At 43.4% G+C, this 22274-nt stretch overlaps 1 long non-coding RNA gene across 1 annotated transcript in view; it reads right to left on the reverse strand.

The window, feature by feature from the left end:
• Positions 1-11476, reverse strand: part of LOC138764976 (uncharacterized) — a 42446-nt gene extending 30970 nt beyond the window's left edge. The window contains exon 1 of the long non-coding RNA XR_011358395.1: positions 10165-11476. This is a non-coding gene — a long non-coding RNA (uncharacterized lncRNA). The remainder of the gene's footprint in view (positions 1-10164) is intronic.
• Between the last annotated feature and the right edge of the window lie 10798 nt (positions 11477-22274).

Consider the following 22274-nt stretch of genomic DNA (forward strand, 5'->3'; position numbering starts at 1 on the left):
GTAGTTCACAGATAGCTTTTTCTATTCCTCAACAATCATTATTTTTATAACTCATGCCGCCAAGTTTATAATCTAGCTCCATTTGCTCCCAGTTGTTTCTTTTTTCCTCCACTCTATTTGTATCCTGTGGATTTAGGCTTAACTATTCCTTCAAATGTACACCATGAGAGCAAATGTGGCAAGCTGCATATTCATGTTGGCTCGTACACCCTCTTTTTGCCGTGTTCTTTAAAACAACCATTCTCAGTGGAAGCCACATGAACCCCTCGGGGGCCACTGCACATTTAAGGTGGGGGGGGGGGATCATGGACTGAAATAATTTTTTTAAATTATGATTTTTTTACGCAGTCAGTAGGACTATGACTACATCTACAAATTTACTGAGGCGACCATGGTACTGGGTTGTGTAAAGAAAAGCAGTGAGTCAGCATACAGGAGGGAGATTGAAAACCTAGCTGCATGGTGCACCAATAGAACCTCACTCTCAAGGTCACCAAAACTAAGGAACTGATTGTTGACTTCAGGAAGGGAAAACAAGAGGTGTCCGATCCAGTGATCAATGGGGGAACAGAGGTGGAGAGGGTGAGCAAATTTAAGTTCTTGGGAGTCACTATCTGAGAGGATCTTTCCTGGACCCAACACATGAATGGCCTCGTGAAGAAAACAAGTCAGCTTGTCTACTTCCTCAGGAGTTTGCAGAGGTGTGGTATGACTACCAGAAACCTTGGCAAATTTCTACAGAGGTGTGATGGTCTATTACGGAGACACCAATACCACTGAGCATAAAGCCCTGTAAAAGGTAGTGGACACAGCCCAGGACAACACAGGCAAAACCCTTCTCACCATCGAGAATATATAAAGGTAACGCTGCCATCGGAGAGCAGCAGCAATCATCAAGGATCCACATCACCCAGCACACATTCTGTTCTCACTGCTGCCATCAGGATAGAGGTGTAGGTGCCACAAGATTCGCACCACCAGGTTCAGGAACAGCTGCTACTCCTCCACCATAAGACTCATTGAAGGACTCTTACTTTTGCACTTTATTGATTTTTTTTAAAATTCTATTTCTCATTCAGATTGTTTACATTTGTGATCTGATTACATTATTTGTTTACATCTGTACATTGTGTACAGTTTTCTTTTGCACAATCATTAAGTAGTAATTCTGCCTCACACGCAAGGAAAAGAATCTCTGGGCTGTCATGTATGTACTCTAACAATAAATCTGAATGAAAGGGTTAGCAGCAAGCAGCAGCCAGTATGTAGTCAGTGGTCAGAATGGGTTAAGAGCTTCATGTTTGTTAGAAATAGAAGTACCTTTAAAGAAATTGCACGAGACAAAAATTGAGAACAAAGAACATTTATTACAACAACAATGCAAAGTTGGGTGCTTCCCCTTACCCTGGGAATACACACATACACTGGGGCTCACCCAACTTTTATACAGTCAATTTCAGCATCAGAATACCCTCCCCCTTACATTCTTCTGCCCCCTGGATGGGTTTGGCAGAGGCAATCCTTCCTGCCTACGTGCAGTTTCAGTAGACTTGGAGGACCAGGGGGTATCCTGTCGGTGTCTTCTTATGCCATTATTCCCATTGTCCTTATTCACATCCTAGCCCTTGTCCCCATTCACACCTTCCCGACTCTCAGGGCTACAGTCCCTTCATCTGCAGGGTTCGTTAATCTTGTCTAGGGTTTACTAGTTAAATATGCATACTTGAAAAATCTGTGTATGGCTTACTAATTATATATGTATAACTTGCTAATACTGTCTACGGTCTTCTAATTATTTATGCAAGCCTTGCTAATTCTATCTGGGGCTTGGAGACCCTTATCTCATTCAGACTAACTCTACTTCTATCATCAACTGTCTGTCCTTATCTCCTTCAGTTAGTGAACTTGCTGATTCTCTCTAGGAGATTCTTATCTTACTCAGACAGTGTCAGCTTCCTGCCTTCTAATATCCATGTCTCATGTTGTTTGCACTGGCTTCATTCATTTACTTATGTATCAATTTTATTTTCTTAATTTCTTCATGTTCATATTGCAATGTCAGTTTTTCTCATCTCTCACATGTTCATGTTCCTCGGTGTTAACATCTCTAAGGATCTATCCTGCGGCCTCCATGTTGATGCAATCATGAAGGAGGTTTGCCAGTGGCTATACATCGTGAGGAGTTTGACAGGATTTGGTACGTCCCCACATAGGCTTTTGCAAATTTCCGTACATGTATCATGGAGGTTGCATCACCCTCTGGTATGGAGGTACCGATGCACAGGATGCCATCACAGGCATCAGCCTCCACTCCATCGAGGACACCATCTACAAGAGACGGTGTCTAAAGAAAGCAGTCCTCAAGGTTACTCTATGTAACCCACGCCATACCCTCTTCACACATCGGGATGGAGGTACAAGAGCCTGAGGATGAAAATCCCCGGGACATAAAGACAGCTTCTTCCTCTCTGCCATCATAATTATTTTAAATGTAATTTCATCGCAATATTTGCACTGTATGAGTGTCGCTAATGAATCAATTATGTGACACGACTGTGACAATAAATTCTGCTTCTGAGGAAAGTATGGAAGAAACCAACTAAACTTAACTACTTCATAGGGAAGTGGGGGGGAAGCTTTAAAAATAGCCATTCTCAACCTCTTTTTTTTTGCTTTAGCCCCATTACGACTCTGTTCAAAGCAACAAAAAAAAAGATGAGAATGGCTGCTTTAAAGGCACAAAGCCCCAAAGTCCTCAACCAGGAAGACACTTCAGGCTTCACAGGCTAGTAGGGAAGTCAGAACTCAGGTTGGATCTGGTACAGCCAGATTCCATCCATCACCTGGGAAAGATGAGGAATTCCAGTAAGTGCTTTTTTGATCTATCCCCTGCCACCTCCCAATTATTTCATCCCAGGCAGCAGGCTGACTGCTAGTTTAACCCCACCCACCTAAACAGCTCACTTAGCAGGAACGGAACTCGTCACAGAGGGAAGAAAATGACTCAGGAATGCATCCTTCTTGCAACTCATCATTAATTCATGCAAGTTAAGAGGACAACATTCATTGTTTTGACATTTATACAAGTAAACACACAAAATGACTAAAAAAAAGTAATTTATACAATTCTAAACAACTTCCTACAGCCTGTTCTCATGAAGGTTCTTTGTCCTGAAACATTCACTCTTTCTCTTTCCAAAGATGCTGCCTCCAGTATTTTCTATTTTCACTTCAGATTTGTATTATGATTTTCATCACTGTTTTACACTCACAGTGCCAACTATTCCCCTGCAGCACCCCCCCCCCCCACCCCCACAACAATCATTTCTCACCTTCTGGCCTCTTCTCCAGATCTTCAGAACTTTTGCCTGGTGGTCTGTAATCCTCCCCCTACGATTTCTTTTATTTGGGCGCCTGTCTACTTTTTCCCCACACCTTGAAGAAGGGCTCAGGCCTGAAACATCAGTAATATATCTTTCCTTTCTATGGATGCTGTAAGACCTGCTGAGATCCCCAAGCATTTCTGTGCTTGTGCACATACTTTCGTGTTTCTCTGACTTGCTCAAAACCACTTACAATGTAGTAGACATATTATGATCCAGTAATGCTAATAATGCCCAGACCTTCAATTACCCAAAGATCTCATTAGATCCCACCCAGAGGACTGTATGAAGTTCTGAATACTGCACCTTCCAAAGGATATATTGAGTTGGAAGAACGTCAGCAAGGCTACAAGGGAGGGAAAAGATTTTATATAAAATATTTTACTGGGACTAACTGCAGAGTTCAAGAAACATAGCTGTTCAGAGAAGAGTCAACTACCAACTAGTTTTTAATTTTAAACAATCGCGCACTTCACAAAGGGAAGTGATGTCAGCGCGCCTCAGAAAGGGGAGTGATGTCAGCACGCCTCACAAAGGGAAGTGATGTCAGCGCACCTCACGAAGGGGAGTGATGTCAGCGCGCCTCACAAAGGGAAGTGATGTCAGTGCGCCTCACAAAGGGGAGTGATGTGAGCATGCCTCAAAGGGGAGTGAAGTTAGTGCACTGCAGTCTCTCTGGCAACATGCCAGCAGGGAAGCAACAGGCTTCATCAACCCCCACGGGTCTGCAAGTGTGGGCTTCTCCTGGGCAAAGAAGGGGAGCACGCACCATTCTGTGCCGGCTGCTCGGTGCAGCGATTCTGCCTGTCTAACTGTGTGACCACTTGGTCCACCACATCACCCACCCCCCCACCCACCCCCAGAATCATTGCACAGCTGCAATGTCACAAATTTGGGTATTTTAGGAAGGCGTCCCTAGTGTTTGGGAGGTGGGACATGCACAGGTTCAGCAATGTCCATGTGTGCAGTCTTCAGTCTGCCTTGTGTAAAAAGTTTGAGTCGACCACCAATGTCCAATAGCACCATAGATCCATTGTGCTGCAGCACTTTATAAAGGCCCCTCGGAAGGTTGCTGCAGGCGTGTAGCGTGGGATGGACAGAGATGTAAGAAGTAGAGTCGAGAGCAGCAAGAACATGTGTAGTTGGTGATCCATGATGAGTTGCTGGAACCGGAGCCAGGGAACTCATCTTGTTAGTTCTGGTAATTCCTCTGTAACTGAGGCTGGAGAAGGAGTGATGTCCTCTGGTACTAGGAGTGGAGTGCCGTAAACTAATGCCATGATAATGAATATGCATGAGATGTATGCAGATAGAGGATGGTCAGAGGGCATGTGTGCGATGTAGGCAGGCGCGGAATGGTGGAATAATGGGAGGAGAGAAATAAATACACGCCGATGTTCAACAGGTAAATCTTGTGCTATCAATTTCACATTTCGGGCCACAAATGTGACATTGGTGATGAGGATAAACATTTTGGATTTTGAATCCGTGGCTTTGAGCTGGAACGTTTCATCATGGCAGTCACTGGAGCTGAATTTCTAGCCCTTCGCGGTGTTCCTCATTTTAACCTGATGGGCAATGCAAGCACTGTAAGCATGAAGTGGAGGGCATGGCTTGAAGAGTTCGAAGCTTACGCCGACAGTCGTGGCCTATTTCTCGATGGGAGTACGTCGGAGCAGAAAGCGCAGCAGAGGGTGTTATTTCTCTTCACCACAGGACCTGCAGTTCGGGAAACTTTTAAGATGCTTTCGAATACTGGAAGGAAGGAGGAATACCAGAAAGCTGTAGATGCATTGAATGCACACTATGTGGTGACACCGAATACCACATTTCAACGCCATTTGTTTTGCAAAACAAAACAGGAAGATGGGGAAATGGTTGCCCAGTACGTGACGAGATTGCGACAACTGGCTGTTGCAATTACTTGGCAGCTGATTTGGACAACCAGTTATTGGATCAAGTCGTGCAGCACTGCAGATCAGACAAACTCAGAAGGTGAATGCTGAAAAAAGGGGGTAAGTTGAAACTTACCAACACTTTAGCAATTGCTGCTGCATTAGAGGCTGTTGAGGGACAATTTCATATCATGAAACTGAAAGACCACTAAAGCCAGCCCAGTAAAGACAAAGTTGGTCAACAAGTAAATAGGCTCTTGCATAGTCATAGCCAGCCAAGAAATATGCCGACGCGTGACTTTGAGTGTTACAGATGTGGAGACAGAGGTCATTTTGGAAAAGACCCATGCTGCCCAGCAAAAGGCAAAGTTTGTAGAAAGTGTGGAGGAAAAGACCACTTTGCAAAGAAGTCCAAAAGCAAGTCAAATGCAAACCAGAATGGGAAGAGTACAGCTTCTAAGGGCAAAGCTTGGGGGAAAGGAAAGTCTCCTGGAAAGAAAGACAATTATGGACAGAGAAAGCAAGGCACTATTCGCCATATAGAAGGTGTCCCAGAAAGTGACGATGATGACAACAACCAGGATGGGCAGAAATACTATCAGTTTACATTGAATGATGACCATCATGAGAAAGTCCCAGTGATAATTCGTGGTGTGACAGTTCCGGTCATTGTAGACTCAGGCAGTGACAGTAATGTAATTGACCGACACTTATGAGAGAAATTGAAAAAAAAAAGATAATTTGTACGTCAAAGAAGTGTTCAAAGAAACTGTATCCATACACAGCAACCAAGCCATTGCAGACCATTGGATGTTTCACTGCGACTGTTGAAGCTGGTGACAAGCACACCGAAGCAGAGTTTGTTGTCATAGACGAGAGGGAAAAACCATTGCTGAGTAGACGCACGGCGCAAGATCTGGCAATACTTCATATTGGAGTTCGTGTTAATTCAGTTCAGTCATACGAGAATATGAAGCAAGAATTCCCCGCAGTTTTCCAGTGAGTAGGAAAGCTGAAAGGTCGACAACTAAAGCTAGCTGTGGACAAAACAGTCAAACCCAAGGTGCAACCAATGTGCAGAACCCCATTTGGACTTAGTGGGAAAGTCGAGGCCAAAATCAAAGAGTTGATTGAGCAAGACATTATTGAATCTGTAGAACATTCAACGCAATGGGTCAGCCCAGTAGTGATCGTGCTCAAACCAAATGGTGACATGAGACTGTGTGTTGATATGAGGATGGCCAATGAAGCTATAATTTGAGAACGACACCCCATACCAACAGTAGAAAAAGTACCCCAGGAGTTAACAACCAGTCAGGTGTTCTTAAAAATCGATTTAAAATGGGGCTATGATCAACTAGAGGTGGACCCAGAATCCAGGGACATGACAACATTTGTGACTCATTGTGGATTGTACCAGTACAAGAGGCTATCGTTCGGCATCAATGCAGCTCCTGAGATCTACCAGTACGAAATCCATTGAGTGATTCAAGGCATTCCTGGAGTCACCAACATTTCTGATGACATCATAGTCCATGCAGCTACACAGGAAGAGCATGACAGACGGTTGAGGCTTGTGCTATCCAGACTACAGGGGGCAGGCCTTATTGTGAATGGAGACAAGTGCCAGTTCGGTGTCTCAGAGATGGACTTCATGGGACACAGGCTTACACGGGAAGGACTGAACCCAGCTGATGCCAAGGTGAAAGCTGTTGCCAATGCACGTGAACCCCAGAATGCAACGGAGATGAGGAGTTTCTTGGGATTGGTCAATTATTGCGCAAAGTTCATCCCTAACTTTGCTACACTGGCAGAACCACTGAGGAAACTAACCAGGAAAGGTGTACCATTCCATTTTGGCCCTGAGCAGAAGGAAGCATTCACAGCTCTGAAACAAAGTCTGATGAATGCCGATACTCTTGGGTATTATGATCCAGATGCACCAACCAAAGTCATAGCGGATGCTAGCCCTGTTGGTTTAGGAACCGTGTTGGTCCAGACGCATGATGAGGGACCAAGAATCATTGCCTATGCCAGCAGATCTTTGACAGACATTGAAAGGAGATATTCTCAGACAGAGAAAGAAGCACTCGGACTTGTATGGGCCTGCGAGAGATTCCATGCATATGTGTATGGCATTGAATTTGAACTCATCATGGACCATAAACCATTGGAGGTGATCTACGCCGCCAGGTCCAAACCGTGTGCCAGGATAGAACGATGGGTGCTCAGACTCCAACTGTAGAAGTACAGAGTAGTCCACATTGCTGGGAAAGCAAACATTGCTGATCCGATGTCCAGATTGTTGAAAGATGGATGCCCACAATCCAAGTCAGAACTGGGGACAGAAGCAAAGAGCTTTGTACGCTTCGTAGCTATCCATTCGACACCGAGAGCTGTGACAACGAGGGAAGTCAAGAGAGAGTCCGAACATGACCCAGAACTCATGGAAGTTAGAAAATGTATCCAAAGTGGACAATGGGACAAGTACACTCACAAAGCATATGTTCCCATTAGAGACGAACTTTGTTGCATCAGGCAGTGTGTGTTGAGGGGTTGTAGATTGGTGATACCACAGAGGTTGAGACCGAAGATCGTATCATTAGCTCATGAAGGACACCTAGGTATTGTTGGTACCAAGCAAAACCTCAGGAGTAAAGTATGGTGGCCAGGTTATGATAAAGACGTGGAGAAATTCATCAAAACCTGTCATGGGTGTCAACTCACAAATAGGAATAATCTCCCAGAGCTGATCCGGAGTATGCAACTCCCAACAGGACCGTGGATCGATGTAGCTGTTGACTTTCTCGGACCTTTACCAACTGGCAAGTCAATCATGGTAGTGGTGGACTACTACAGCAGATACTATGAGTACTCTGTGATAAGGTCAATGACCACTGAAAAAACGATACAAGCATTGGCAGAAATCATCGCGAGACATGAATTGCCTGTTACGCTATACTCTGACAATGGTCCACAGTTCATCTCAGAGACATTTGCTGAATATATGAAGACCATAGGCATCCACCATCACAAAGTAACTCCTAAATGGCCGCAAGCCAACGGAGAAGTAGAAAGACAAAATCAGTCCATCGAAAAACAACTATGGATCACTCGTGCAGAAGGACAGAACTGGAGAGAAGCATTGCTATCCTATGTAGCTGTCTATCGGGCAACCCCTCATGCAACCACAGGAAAAAGTCCAGCAGAAGTACTCTTTGGGAGGAAAATCCGCACAAAAATGCCCGAACTGAAGGAAATCAGGGACGACCAGGAGGTGAGGGACCACGATGCTGAAAAGAAGGGGGTACCAAAGCTGGATGCAGACTCAAGGCATGGGGCCAGGTACTCAGACATCATGCCTGGAGATAATGTTCTTGTGAGGCAAGAGAGTGGTGGTAAGCTAGACACACTTTATTACCATCAACTCTACACTGTTGTATCCAGAAGCGGCAGTATGGTGACAGTCAGGTTTCCAGCTGGAGTCCTCTGCAAAAGAAACGTGTCTGGTGTCAAAAACTACCAATCCAGAGCGGCACCGAGTGAAGTGGTTGGAAATCCAGTACGGGTTGCTCAACCTGAGGGACCAGACGACGTTCCAGAGGTAGTTACCAGTTTTCCCGATGAAGTGGCCAGAGTACCAAAAACACCAGAGGCCGTAGCGAGCAGTGTTTCCGGTGCTGAGGGTGAGCAACCAAGTCACGACAGTAGCATTGCAGGAAGGCTGAGACGGGACAGGAAACCACCTAAGCGATATGAAGATTTTGTGCCATATTTCTAATCGTGCCCGCATTATCATGAAAATGAAAGCTTGTGATAGTTGGAATGAGTTTCAATGAAGAAAAAAAAATGCATTGATTCAGTGGAAGCGCAGTAATGATACACGCCAAGGAAAAGTGGAAATGTGTGGTGACTGTGAAAAAAAAAGAGAAATAATGTAAAGGGTGTACACCGAACGCTGCCCTTGTGAAACACGCAGTGAATGCGTATATGTGGATGTCAGGAAGGAAACCATCGCGAACTTTGAGAAAGAGACCTTTGCGAAGATGTGCTATGATTACCTGGATTATCGCTGTTTCGTTGTGTTTAGCGTTATTAGAAAAATAAAACTGTGCGTCGAACATTTATTTTATACTTGACGTGGTTTGACTTTGGAACATCAGTAGCAGTAACCAACAATCAGAAGTATTTTGATGTAGGAAGAGGAATGATAATGGGAACATTTGGACAGTGATTTTGATAAATACATCATAAAGTACATGTATGAGTGCTGTAAGAATTGCATTTTTGTTTTGTTCGACTATTTGGTATTAAATGAAAAAAAAATGTATAAATTTAAACGTGTACATTTTGCATATGAGGTGACCATTGTATTAGTATAACTACAGAAGAAATGTTGAGCCATTATATTACATTTGGTTATAACATGGTTACGTTACATTTTGTGAAGAGGGAATTTGATGTTGCTTTTGTTGGTTTGAAGGCAGAAAAATGCTATTGATAGTGTTAAAGTGTTTGCATTTAAACAGAAAGAAACACAGCAATGTATTATGTTCGGTGATATTCATACAAGATATACACTTAGATTGAAAGGTTAAGACACATAAAGATATAAAGTTTATTTCCGGTGAAAGGAGGGATGTCATGATAATGAATATGCATGAGATGTATGCAAATAGAGGTTGAGCTATTAACCTGACTGGAGGTCAGAGGGCATGCGCGCGATATAGGCAGGCGCGGAATGGTGGAATAATGGGAGCAGAGAAATAAATACACGCCAATGTTCAACGGGTAAATCATGTGTTGATGGTGCTATCAATTTCATATTTCGGGCCACAAATGTGACAGTCTCCAGATCATCCTTAAGTGCCATTCTAATACTCAACTGCATCCACGGTAAATCATCTGCCCACTGAGGCCCGTTAAGTCTTGCCCGCAATGCTTGTTTCAGATGCCGGTGGAAACCTTCCCGCATTAGCCTGCGGGTGGTACGCCGTAGTATGGTGTAAATGTGTACCACAAAGTCTCCCCAGGTTTGCCCACATGGTTGAAGTAAACTGAGTTCCCCTGTCAGAGGTTAGATGGACTGGTTCTCCAAATCGAGGAACCCAGGTCAAGAGAAAAGTCCAAGCACACGTTTCAGCCGTGATGTCCATCATTGGTGTAGCTTCTGGCCAGCAGGTAAAACAGTCAACCATTGTTAGTATATACTGTTGACCTCTGGACACGGGCAGCAGACCCACAATGTCTATGTGTACATGCTGAAACCTTTGAGTCGTAGGTGGAAATGGCGAGGGATGCAGGCAGATTTCACAGGGTACTACAGCCTCCCATGGCAAAGTTTCAAGAGGTCACCTTGTACAGTCAAGTCAAAGTAGCCACCAGTTCTATGGTACTCCACAAGCTACCAAGGAAGAAAAAGCCATTGGAAAACAGTGAGTGGTGTTTCTATCACAGGAAGTGGGGCAGGAATGCGCGCCGCTGTGTGCCACTGTGCAGTTACATGATTGACTCCCAAGGAAACGACAACGCCAACTGTCACTGATGGGCTCGGTGATTGGCGAACAGACTGGCGTGCTTCTAAAAAGGGAATGATGTCAGCGCACTGCAGAATCATTTCCCTTGGTTTGGAGAAGTCAGCAGAAGAGCAGGTGGGCGATATCACAAGGGAGCTGTTCCAAGAAGGCTGCCTCGAACATTAAGCAGTTGAAATGGCCGTCTGCTAATGCAAGCATTTCATTCGTCAGGTCTGACATCCTTCTGTCCCCCAAATCATTGAGTGGAGTAAGCGTGTGCCTCTTTCCAGGTCAAACATGCCGAAAGTCGTGAGGAGTTTTGCCTTAAAGCAATGGTTTGATCCTCCTTGGGCGGGATGTTGATAAAATCATCTACCTTGGCAGCAGAATCTTCATCTAATGAGGCAACTACATGCCTGAATTTGGTGGCTTCATTTGTTCTGTTCCTAATGTGGGACTGGGCCTCAGCCTGCTGGAACCATGGATATGGTCAGTTTCACAGCCACCGTGTGCAGCGCAGTAGTGGCATCCATTCTGCAGGCTTTCTCACGATGTTTCACTGTTGGGGCTTAAAAGACGTTGAGGACATGTCGGAGTCACCAATTTAGTGGAACTAACTGCAGAGCTCAAGAAACAACAGCTACCAGAGAAGAGTCGACTACCAACTGGTTTTTATTTTAAACAATCGCACACCTCACAAAAGGGAGTGATGTCAGCGCCTCATAAAGGGGAGTGATGTCAGCGCCTCACAAAGGGGAGTGATGTCAGCGCCTCATAAAGGGGAGTGATGTCAGCGCCTCACAAAGGGGAGTGATGTCAGCGCCTCATAAAGGGGAGTGATGTCAGCGCCTCACAAAGGGGAGTGATGTCAGCGCCTCACAAAGGGGAGTGATGTCAGCGCCTCACAAAGGGGAGTGATGTCAGCGCCTGACAAAGGGGAGTGATGTCAGCGCCTCACAAAGGGGAGTGATGTCAGCGCCTCACAAAGGGGAGTGATGTCAGCGCCTCACAAAGGGGAGTGATGTCAGCGCCTCACAAAGGGGAGTGATGTCAGCGCCTGACAAAGGGGAGTGATGTCAGCACGGCTCACAAAGGGGAGTGATGTCAGTGTGCCTCATAAAGGGGAGTGATGTCAGCACGGCTCACAAAGGGGAGTGATGTCAGCGCCTCATAAAGGGGAGTGATGTCAGTATGCCTCATAAAGGGGAGTGATGTCAGCGCGGCTCACAAATGGGAGTGATGTCAGCGCAGCTCACAAAGGGGAGTGATGTCAGCGCGGCTCACAAAGGGGAGTGATGTCAGCGCCTCATAAAGGGGAGTGATGTCAGTGTGCCTCATAAAGGGGAGTGATGTCAGCGCGGCTCACAAATGAGAGTGATGTCAGCGTGCTTCTAAAAAGGGGAGTGAAGTTAGCGCCCTGCAGAGTCATTGTCTCTTTGGCAACATGCCAGCAGGGAAGCAACATGCTTCATCAACCCACGCGGGTCTGCAAACATGGGCTTCTCCTGGGCAAAGAAGGGGAGCCCGCTCCGTTCTGTGCTGGCCACTCGTGGCCTGCGTCACCATTGGGCAGATGATTGTAGTGGATTGTCTTATCACACAGGGATATGCTGTGCTCCCCCTTCCTTGAACTCCCATCCTTGGCAGCTTTTTTATGCAACTCCTTTATTGCTGCCAAGTGGTGGTGGGGGTGGCGGGTGGGTGGGGAAGAAATCATTTAATGTTCCTTCTGGTTGTCATTGGGGGAAAGGTGGGCAACTGCAAGTATTCTGTTTAAAACAACACAGGATAAAAGGCAATTGCAAATCCACATAGTCCTCAGCCATCAATAATCCAATTAAATGATTGTAGAGCTGTACTATTTAAAATAAAACAAAGAAAAATAAATCCTCCCTGCATTAATCTCAAAGCATGTCCTTCTTTCTCTAAAAATGCATCCAATTTTCCAATGAATACACTTGCACTGTAAATGGGACATTCCATTCTATGCCTGTGAGTTCATATATATGATTCTCCGTGTAACAGCTCAGGCGATTCCACTGTTGGATTTTACAGAGTCCAATGAAAGATTGCAATCATGAAAAACCCCACTTTGATTGGTCAGCAAGTTCAAGATTTTCATGCTCCTACAGGAATCCCAAGGCTGGTGGTACTTACAACACAGATGGCGAGCGGTTGGCGACTTGTGGGCAAGGAACCCACACAGGCAGCGGGCTGCTGGCGCGGTCAAAGGACACACACCAGGCTGCAGGCTGCTGGAGACTGGCTCATGAGACCCAGGTATAGAAACCCAAATTCGAGATGATGCTGAGGGTAAGAAGGGTTACCAAAGGGCCCTGGACACCAAAGGCTTCCTCGTCGTTTCAGAGGTTTGAATCTGGGTTCAGGTTGCCGATGATTTGAACTGAATTGGAGTCTGTGCGGCTGCAGGAGTGTTGGAGGTGAATCCACGCGTGCGCGCGCGCACACACACTCTTATGCTTCTCTTTCTCTGACTTTAAGGAGTGACGTCAATGCTAAGAGCAAATCATTGCCTGTCTTATGGCAGACTGAAGGCAATTTCATGTACTATTACATTTGTCTTATTACAGTATACGACAATACATAGTGTCTGCATCTGTGAAATTGCTGACAGATTAATGCTGACTGGGTGCCTATGGAACTGCTTTCATGTCATTGAATATGATTGGTGAGGTGGTTGAAAACAGAGAGCATGTACATAGTAATGATCCTCAGTGATCTATGCTGGGAATTCAACTATATTTTATATTTATTAATGATTTAGAAAGTCATTCATACAAATCAAGAACAAGATATCCAAGACTTCAGATAACATGATGAAGAATGATGGGACAGAGAGCAGTGCAGATGGTGGTATCACTTTGCTAAATTAGAAGACAGATGGATGTTATCACCCTTAATTCATCAATTTCATGTAAAAATCATGGGTTAAAGAATTAGTTAAGTGAAAACTTGGGGTTGTGGGTGACCCATGTACACAGATCACTAATATGGAGTCACATATATAAAATGAGCTAAAATGTTAATTGAAATCTTAAGGGTCCTGCTGATAGATTTCAGATTTATTGTCAGAGAACATACATGGCATCAATTACAACCCTGAGATTCTTTTACCTCCAGGCCAGGCAGAATTATCACTTATTGGTAATGCACCAAAAAACCTGCACACAATGTACACATGCAAACAAATAAAGAAATGTGAACAAACCGATTGTGCAATATAGAGAGGGGAAAATAAGTGCAAAAGTATGAGTCCTTAAATTAGTCTCTGATTGAGTTTCTTGCTAGGAGTCTGATGGTGGAGGGGTAGTGGCTGTTCCTGAACCTGGTGGTGTGAGTCTTGTGGCCCCTAGACCTCTTTCCTGATGGTGACAGTGAGAACAGAGTGGGTGCTGGGTGGTATAATCTCTGATGATTGCCGCTGCTCTCCGACGGCAGCATTCCCTGTAGATGTTCTCGATGATGGGGAGAGGTTTGCCTGAGATGTTCTGGGCTGTGTCCACCACCCTTTGCAGGGCTTTACACTTAGGGGTATTGGTCTTCCCACACCAGACCGTGGTGCAGCCGGTCAGCACACCCTCCACCACGCATCTGTAGAAATTTGCCAGAGCTTCGGATGCCATTCCAAACCTCTGCAAACTCCTGAGGAAGTCGAGGTCCTGACACGATTTCTTTCTGATGCCATTAGTGTGATGGGTTCAGGAAAGATCCTCCGAGATAGTGACTCCCAAGAACTTAAATTTGTTCACCCTCTCCACCTCTGATACCCCAATGATCATTGATACACCTACTGATTAGTTATAGGAGGGAGTAAGCAAATTAAAACAATGTCTACCACAGCAGAAGAGGTACTGGGCAATGCAACAGAGCTAAAGATCGACAGGTCCATGGACCTAATGCCCTGCACCCTTGGCTTTTTAAGGAAGTGGCTGCAGAGATAAAGGTCTTGACTGCAGCTTACCTGATTTCCTTGAATTCTAGACATGTTCCACAGGATTCAAAAGCCATAAATCCTGCACTAGTGAAGAGAGGAGGGAGACAGAAAGGAGGAAACTTCAGGTAGTTAGCTCAGCATCTGTCACTGGGAAAATGCTGCAACTCATCTTTTATCAGGGAATATTTAGAAAATCAAGAGAAAATCAAGCAGGGTCCACAAAGTATGAAAGGTCAAGCGTTTTTGATAAATGTGTTACATAAGGATGTAGGAAACAAGTTGGCTGTCGAGGGAACAAGGAGATGTGGTGAATATAAATTTTCAGAAGTCCCACAGGTCAAGGTTACAACACGAAAACACATTGCATTGTGGGTAATATACTGGCCAATATATAATGGAAAATAGGGTTGCATGAATAATGGGCTATTTTCAGATTAGGAATTAATCACTAGAGGGGTGCCTTGGGAATAGCTGGTGGGCCTGAACTGTTTACAATCTGTACCAATTAGCTGAAGGAACCATGTGTGTTGCAACCAGATTTCCTAAATGGAGTGAGATGACAAACTGGTGCAGTGAAAAGGGGTCTGTCTGGAGGTCCTGGAAATGAAGCACAACAAGTTCCATTGACAGGTTCATCACTCAGTCACATTCAAAGGCAGGATTATGGGAGGAATTACATTTATGCTAGAGCTGGAATGGAAGGGCAACTCATGGCAGGAAGTTCCAGTGGAATTTCTTCAGTTGCATAAAACTGACCCAGGAAAAGTGATACCATTCTAGTGGAAACAGTTTTAATTAGTGCTTGAATTTCGAATCTAATCCTTCTGTACTTTCATCCTGGTACACTGGACAATGAAGATTTTGCTTCCTAAACACCTTTGGAGGTATTTTGTGGATTTTGGTCTGCTGGTAACAAAAGAAAATCACCTTGAAATTTTCCTAGCACGTCCCGGCTTTTAGATACAATCTATTATTGTGATTTCCTGTCATATTTTAAGTCTACTCATATATTGCCCACAAAGCAAGCTGTTTGGGCCAGTCCAAGCATGTCTGGGCATTCATTCAGTGCAGGTGAAATGCAAATGTTGCCTTAGGCCTGGGCTTGGTCAGAATAGATGCAAACAGGTGAGAAAGATGCTTCACATATACATTGATATAGATTGAATCATATGGGCGCACATGTTCTTCAGGCTATAGCTTAGTAAGTGAACTTAACAATAGCAGGTATTGTCTTCAGGAAGATTCAATATAGCAGAAATGTCTCATCAATGTGATACATTTATTTAAATTTGTGGCGAGTTTTGCTGAAGGCTCAAAGATGCAGCATGGCTGCATTTATTAAAAAAGCCTATGATCTCTACTTCCGTTGTAAAATTGGTGACAAAAACAAACCCTGGGCTCCTCACATTTGTTGTGCAACATGTGCAGTCAAGCAGAGAGCTTGGCTCAAATGTGCATTGTGCTAATTCAATAAAAGTTCATTTAATGCTTCTCCAACTTACTATACAATACACCAAATCTAAAATTACCTTTGCATTCAGCTTGAAGTTGTCTATCATAATCCCCATTTTTTTCAGGAAGCAAACCTTTTGAAAAATATTGTCCAGTGGTATCAAAATGCTAAATAAATTTTGTTCCACCTCAACTGTCTCTATATCTGAATGATAATATGGAGACAAAAGATTCACAATCCTGGAGGAATAAATGCTACAGAGGTTATGGTAAAGTAGAGATTATATGACTGGAGTAGATGATCATAATGAACTGATACAGAAGTTGCTTCATAAAACCTGGTGTCAGTGAAAATGACCATAAGCTGTCACAAGAATCTATTGATTCATTGATGTTTGTTAGGCATGCAACCTTCTCCCCTTACCTGGTCTGGGTTATATGTAACACTGAAACTCTCCTCTCAAGGACATTAGTATGTATCGTCATTACTAAGCTAAATATATAATACAGCAGAAGCTTAAAATATGAAATAAATACAGAAACAACCCTGTAAATACTCATGTATCAGGCAGGATCTTTGTGGAGGGAAACATTATATATGACGAAAGGTCATTGACCTGAAACATTAAACCTGTTTCTCTCTCTACAGATGCTGCCTGACCTGCAGAGTTTTTCCAGCAGATGTCACTTAAATACAATAGTTAGCACTCACAGCTATTTTCTCACGCTAAAGCCATGCAAGCTTTACCAGCAATACGCACAGCTCTAAAATACATAATTCCACATCTTGAAGTACTTCATTGAACTTGAGGCACTTTGAAGTGTTTCTTACAGATATGATAAGATACACGCAGTCAAAGGTATTCAGCATAGAGCATTAAACCTTGTCGACACGCATACTGAGAAGTAGAAATATAACTGACAGGTGACATTTGACAGTTAAGTCTTTGAATAAGGATATTCAAAGAAAATAGTCACTTCTATAAATACCTTGTCTAATTTAGCAAGCATTCTCCCTGACACAGCCAGAGGAAAGTGTCATGACTGTATTAAAGAAATATTTTATCAATAACTCAAATGTAAGATATACTTGTCATCGTTTTCGAAAGTATTGAATGAATTAGTGTGACCTAGAACTGGTCTTCTCACCCAATGATGTGGAACCCATTGATAACAGAGATGCAAGAGGTTTATTTCTCGCACACCAGACTGTCATCTCTGTATAAAATGGATTAATTTTAGACAGCAGCGACAGGAAAGTCACAAAGAACCAATCATACTCCCACTTCACTGAGAGCATTTGACACAGCAGCCATTTATAAGAGGGCAGCTTTCTTCTGTCCGTACATTGTTATTCTGACAGCAAAAGGGCCTTGTGGTTGTGTCAACTATTCACACATACACTCCTTCCATCTAATATCCTCTGTGGTCCCTTCTTCCCCAAAAAAATTGAATCCAATTAAAAGTAATCTCCACTTTATTGCTATAGATTTAGGAAAAATATTATGAAAGGAATAGCTAAGATAGAAGTAGGAAAGTTGTCTCCACTGGTTGATAAGAAAAGAACTAGGGGGCATGGCCTTATGATTCTGGGGAAGTAGATTTAGGACAGAGGTGGCGAGGAACTGTTTTTCCCAGAAAGTAGTGAATCTGCCCAAGTAAGTAGAGGTCGCCTCGTTAAATATATTTAAGACACAGTTCGATAGATTTTTGCAAACTGGGGAAATTAAGGATTATTGGAGCCTGATTGATCAGCCATGATCTTGCCTGGCCTGATAGCCGACTCCTATTTCTAATGTTCCCTTCACCCAAGGAGTGGATTTTCACCTCTGGCTTTAGACCAGTGGTTTTCAAACCTTTCCTGTCCACTCACATACCACTTTAAGTAATCCCTATCGCATAGGTGTTCTGTGATTAGTAAGGGATTGCTTAAGGTGGAATGTGGGTGGAAAGAAACAGTTTGAAAACCATGGTTTTAATCGTACTTTATTGACTCGTTATGTACACGGTTTCCTAACTCCAAAGGAAATGGGTCAATGACAATTTTTCTCAAGTAAAATATTTCAGTAACAATTGGGTCTGGAGCAGTGTTTCTCAACCTTTTTTTACCCACTCACATACTTATCACAGAGCCCCTATGGCGCAGGGATTACTTAAAGTGAAAAAGTTTAAAAACTACTGCTTTACACAATAAGGATGAGTTATTCTGACTTGTTAATTTAATTCAATTAAAAATAAGTTATTGCTGGTTATATACATGACATAGATGTTGAAATGCATCTAAATGTAGGATTTTTCACCCTTGAGGTAATCACTCTGCACCTTATACATCACAGCTGATGAATTGAAGCATTTTGCAGTATCAGTCATTGCATAGCTCTCCCAAGGGGGCTTTCTCTGAGAATTTCCATCCCAAGATGGGTCAGTAAAGCAAATGCCAGTTCCTGCTCCAGTACTGAATTGGAGTTTTCAACATATCCAAATTGGAGCAGGAGCAGGCAATGCCTGGAAGTACGGAAGTACTTGACTGTCAGATAAAGCCTACCTGCTGATGTCTCAAGTGAATGTGAAACCAAGCAAAAGTCCTATCAGTAGGTCTATGCCCTATTTTGGCTGTGGATGCAATAATAAAAGCACATGGGAACTGGAAAAGCCTGCTCTGCCGTTGAATTTGATGGCAGCTAATCTGTACTGTGTTCCCATTTACTGCACTTAGATCCATATCCCTGTTATAGATATTTTTCACAAAAACTATGGATTTTGTCCACTGACGTCCATAACATTTTGGCAACATGGCCCAGCTTCTGTGAGCATTTCATTAATGAATGAGTAAACGAACGAAATGCATTGTTAAATTTCAGATCCAATTAAAGTCTTACTTGTTGCAGCTTCCCAGTTACATAAAACATACAAGTTCAAATTAATTAAGATGCTACAAAGAAAAATATATATGTATAAAAAGGAAAAAAAAATAATAAATATTCACAATTGTTTGGGAAGTAGTGCAAAAAAAATGTGTTGTGTCAGTTGCACAGTCAGATGCTTTGGTACTCTTGCCATTGTTTACGGTTAGAGAGGTTCAAGAATGTGATAGCTTTTGCAAAAAGAACTATCCTTGAATCCAGAGGTGCTATATTTCAGACTTCTGCACCTCCTATCAAAAGGTAGCAGAGAGAAGAGGGTGATGGGGGGGGGTCCTTGATGACGTCAGCTGGCTTTTCGAGGAAATGCCTTATGGAGGTGTCTTCAATGGGTGGGAGGTTGGCACCTGTGATGTTCTAGCAACGTGACGCTTTTTGTTGCTGAAGTAATGGAAAGTGAGACCTCAATAATGCTATTGCCACTGCTTTCTTCTCCTCTCCCTCTGCCCACAAGATCATGTGACCGATGGTGCCTTCCCCTCTTCATCCATTGCACAGTGGCAGAACGTATGGGACAGAGAACAGTTCAGCACAGGAAGCAGGCCCTTCAGCCCATGTGTCTGGTGCTGGTCACAGTTCCCAAATTAAACTCAAACTCTGATGCTTCCTGTGATGGGGCAACCAGAATCACACACAACACTCCAAGCACTTTTATACTGCTGCCACAAGATTTTCTTGCTTTTAAACTCAATGCCCTGACCAATGAAACCAACCGTACTATACACCTTCATTAACACTCTATCTGCCTGGGTGGCCTCTTTCAATGAATGATGTACCTGAACCTCCCGCATCCCCCAAGTTCAAGTTCATTATCAGACGCCTCAAGATTCAGTAATGGTTCATTTTGCAAGTAGTCCACTTAAGATCACATGCATGGTAGAGTTAGAGAGAGAGATGTCAGATGGTACAGAGCCAAAGCAACATAAATGTTACTGTTTTAAGGTACATTCTGGTGCTTGATAACAACATGAAATAAACTGTCCTTGAATCTGATGGTGCATGATCTTCTTCCTGACTGTAAGGGGAAAAGGGGTTGTTGCTTTACCAAGGCCGTGAGAATTTAGGATGGATTAAGCAGGGGTTCAGGCCTGAGCCACATTTTCCCCCAGCAGTTCCTTGCAGTCTTGGATGGAGTAGTTCTCGTACCAGGCCATGATGCGCCCTGATGGAATGCTTTCAATGGACCATATATTGATGTTGTTGAGGGGTGCAGGTGACATGCCAAATTTCCTCAGGGTTCTGAAGAAGTCGAGGCTCCGATGTGCTTTCTTGGCAATTGCATCAACATTGGTGGATGAGGACAGGTCACTGGAAATAGTTATGCCTTGGAACTTAAAGCTGACTACTCTCTCCACCTCAGCAATGTTGCTGCCGATCAGGTAGTGAACTCCGCCCTTCTTCCAGAAAGCCGTAACCATCTCCTTGGTCTTGCTGTCTTTAAGGGAAGGTCAATCTCCTGGCACCAAGCCACTAGCCCTTCTATTTCACTTCTGCCTTCTGACATCATTGTCAGAGATCCTGCCATGAATCGTGGGGTTGTCCATGAATTTATAAATGGAGTTTGGCCACACAGCCTTGGGTGTACAAGGAGTACAGTAGGAGGCCTAGTACACCGCCTTGTGGGGCCCTGGAGACGGAGGATAATTATGGAGGAGGAGCTGTCACAGGTGCTGTTTTGAAGGATAGGGCTCTCCAAGTGCACAGCCTGATATTCATCTCTCAACCACAGCCTGAAGAAAGTTTCGCAGAGAGTTTTTAGCACATTTCCATTTGTCCAAGCTTACTGTGCTCGTTGACTGATATGTTTGTTAGATCCAAGAGTGTTAAAATAAAGCATTCTGAGAGATCCCAAGGCCATGAACATGACCCTGTGAATGCAAATCTCTCTATTTTCACCTTCACTCTGTTCCCAAATATCCCCAGCTCAGTCTTCATTCTTTGGTGACTTCAAACCATGGAACTCTTTCTTCCACTCCATTTTAATTTTCTTCCAAACTTTTCAAGGGGAGGCTTGTCCTAGTTTATTTTTCATTCCTTTTAAACGTTGCTTTATCATTTTTTTTTTACACTATTAAAATTGAGTCGACAGCTAACAAAACAACCTCTTGTTAATCATATCGACACTACTGAAAAACATCCAAGGAAACGGGAACTAAATGCAATTCTGTTGATGGGTCTTTAAAATGCTGTTCACCACGGTAACACATTCAGCTTTTAGATGTTGCGAACAGAGATGCTGTCATTACTTCCTGCCTGTTCAAAGAAATTTTATATTTAAAAGGATGCTCCAGTAAATCCACATTTTAAATAGATGATTTATAATAAGTCTTTTTTATGCAAAATATTAAAAAAGATGGCGTGACATTTTGCTTAGTGAATCAATTTCAAAAAAATATTTCAGTTGTAATTAATCAAAGAAGACCTTGATCTGTTATTCTGGTTTATCTCTCTGTCATCCTGATGAGGCACCACCTAATTCAAGTCATAGAGATTGTAAAAGTAAATAATGCTGTCCATTTTTCATCATTACATTTGCCAGAACTATAAATGTGGGGATTTTAAGTTTAATTCCTATTGGCTGCAATAACCTTGTAGTTATTTAGTTGGCTTGGCAAAGTAAAACTCTGTTCCAAAAAATCCTTGGTAATTCTTGGGTTGGAGCCCTTAGGTCCTTCTGCAATTAGCTGTTAATCCACAAGCCAACTAGAATGAGCAAGCTAAAGATGCCTTGCCAGCATTGCCCATGGTCACTCTGCACAATGTGCCTCCATGATCCCTACCGTGTAATTGTGAAACAAGACATAGAAGCAGGTGTCGGTCAATCCACCCCTCATGCCTGCTCTGTCTTTCAATAAAAGTGTGGCTGATCATTTACCTCAATATTACTCTCCTATTTTGGTCAAGTGCACTCCAAGGAACTTGATACTCTTGACAACCACAACGGGGGAGCTGTTAATCGTCAGCAGAGTGAGGTCCCCCGGTGCCCTCCTGAGGTTGACAACCATCTCTTTTGTTTTTAAAATTCAGGTCCAGATACTTGGCAGCAATGCAACATTTCACTGAATGTTGTATCAAAGGCCATGAGCAAATGGATTGGATGAGAACCAAGGGCGAAATTCTGCATTGGATGGAGTCACATTTTGCATTAGGGA

This window comes from Narcine bancroftii, chromosome 5, assembly GCF_036971445.1.
Source record: "Narcine bancroftii isolate sNarBan1 chromosome 5, sNarBan1.hap1, whole genome shotgun sequence".
NCBI classification, from domain to species: Eukaryota; Metazoa; Chordata; class Chondrichthyes; order Torpediniformes; family Narcinidae; genus Narcine; species Narcine bancroftii.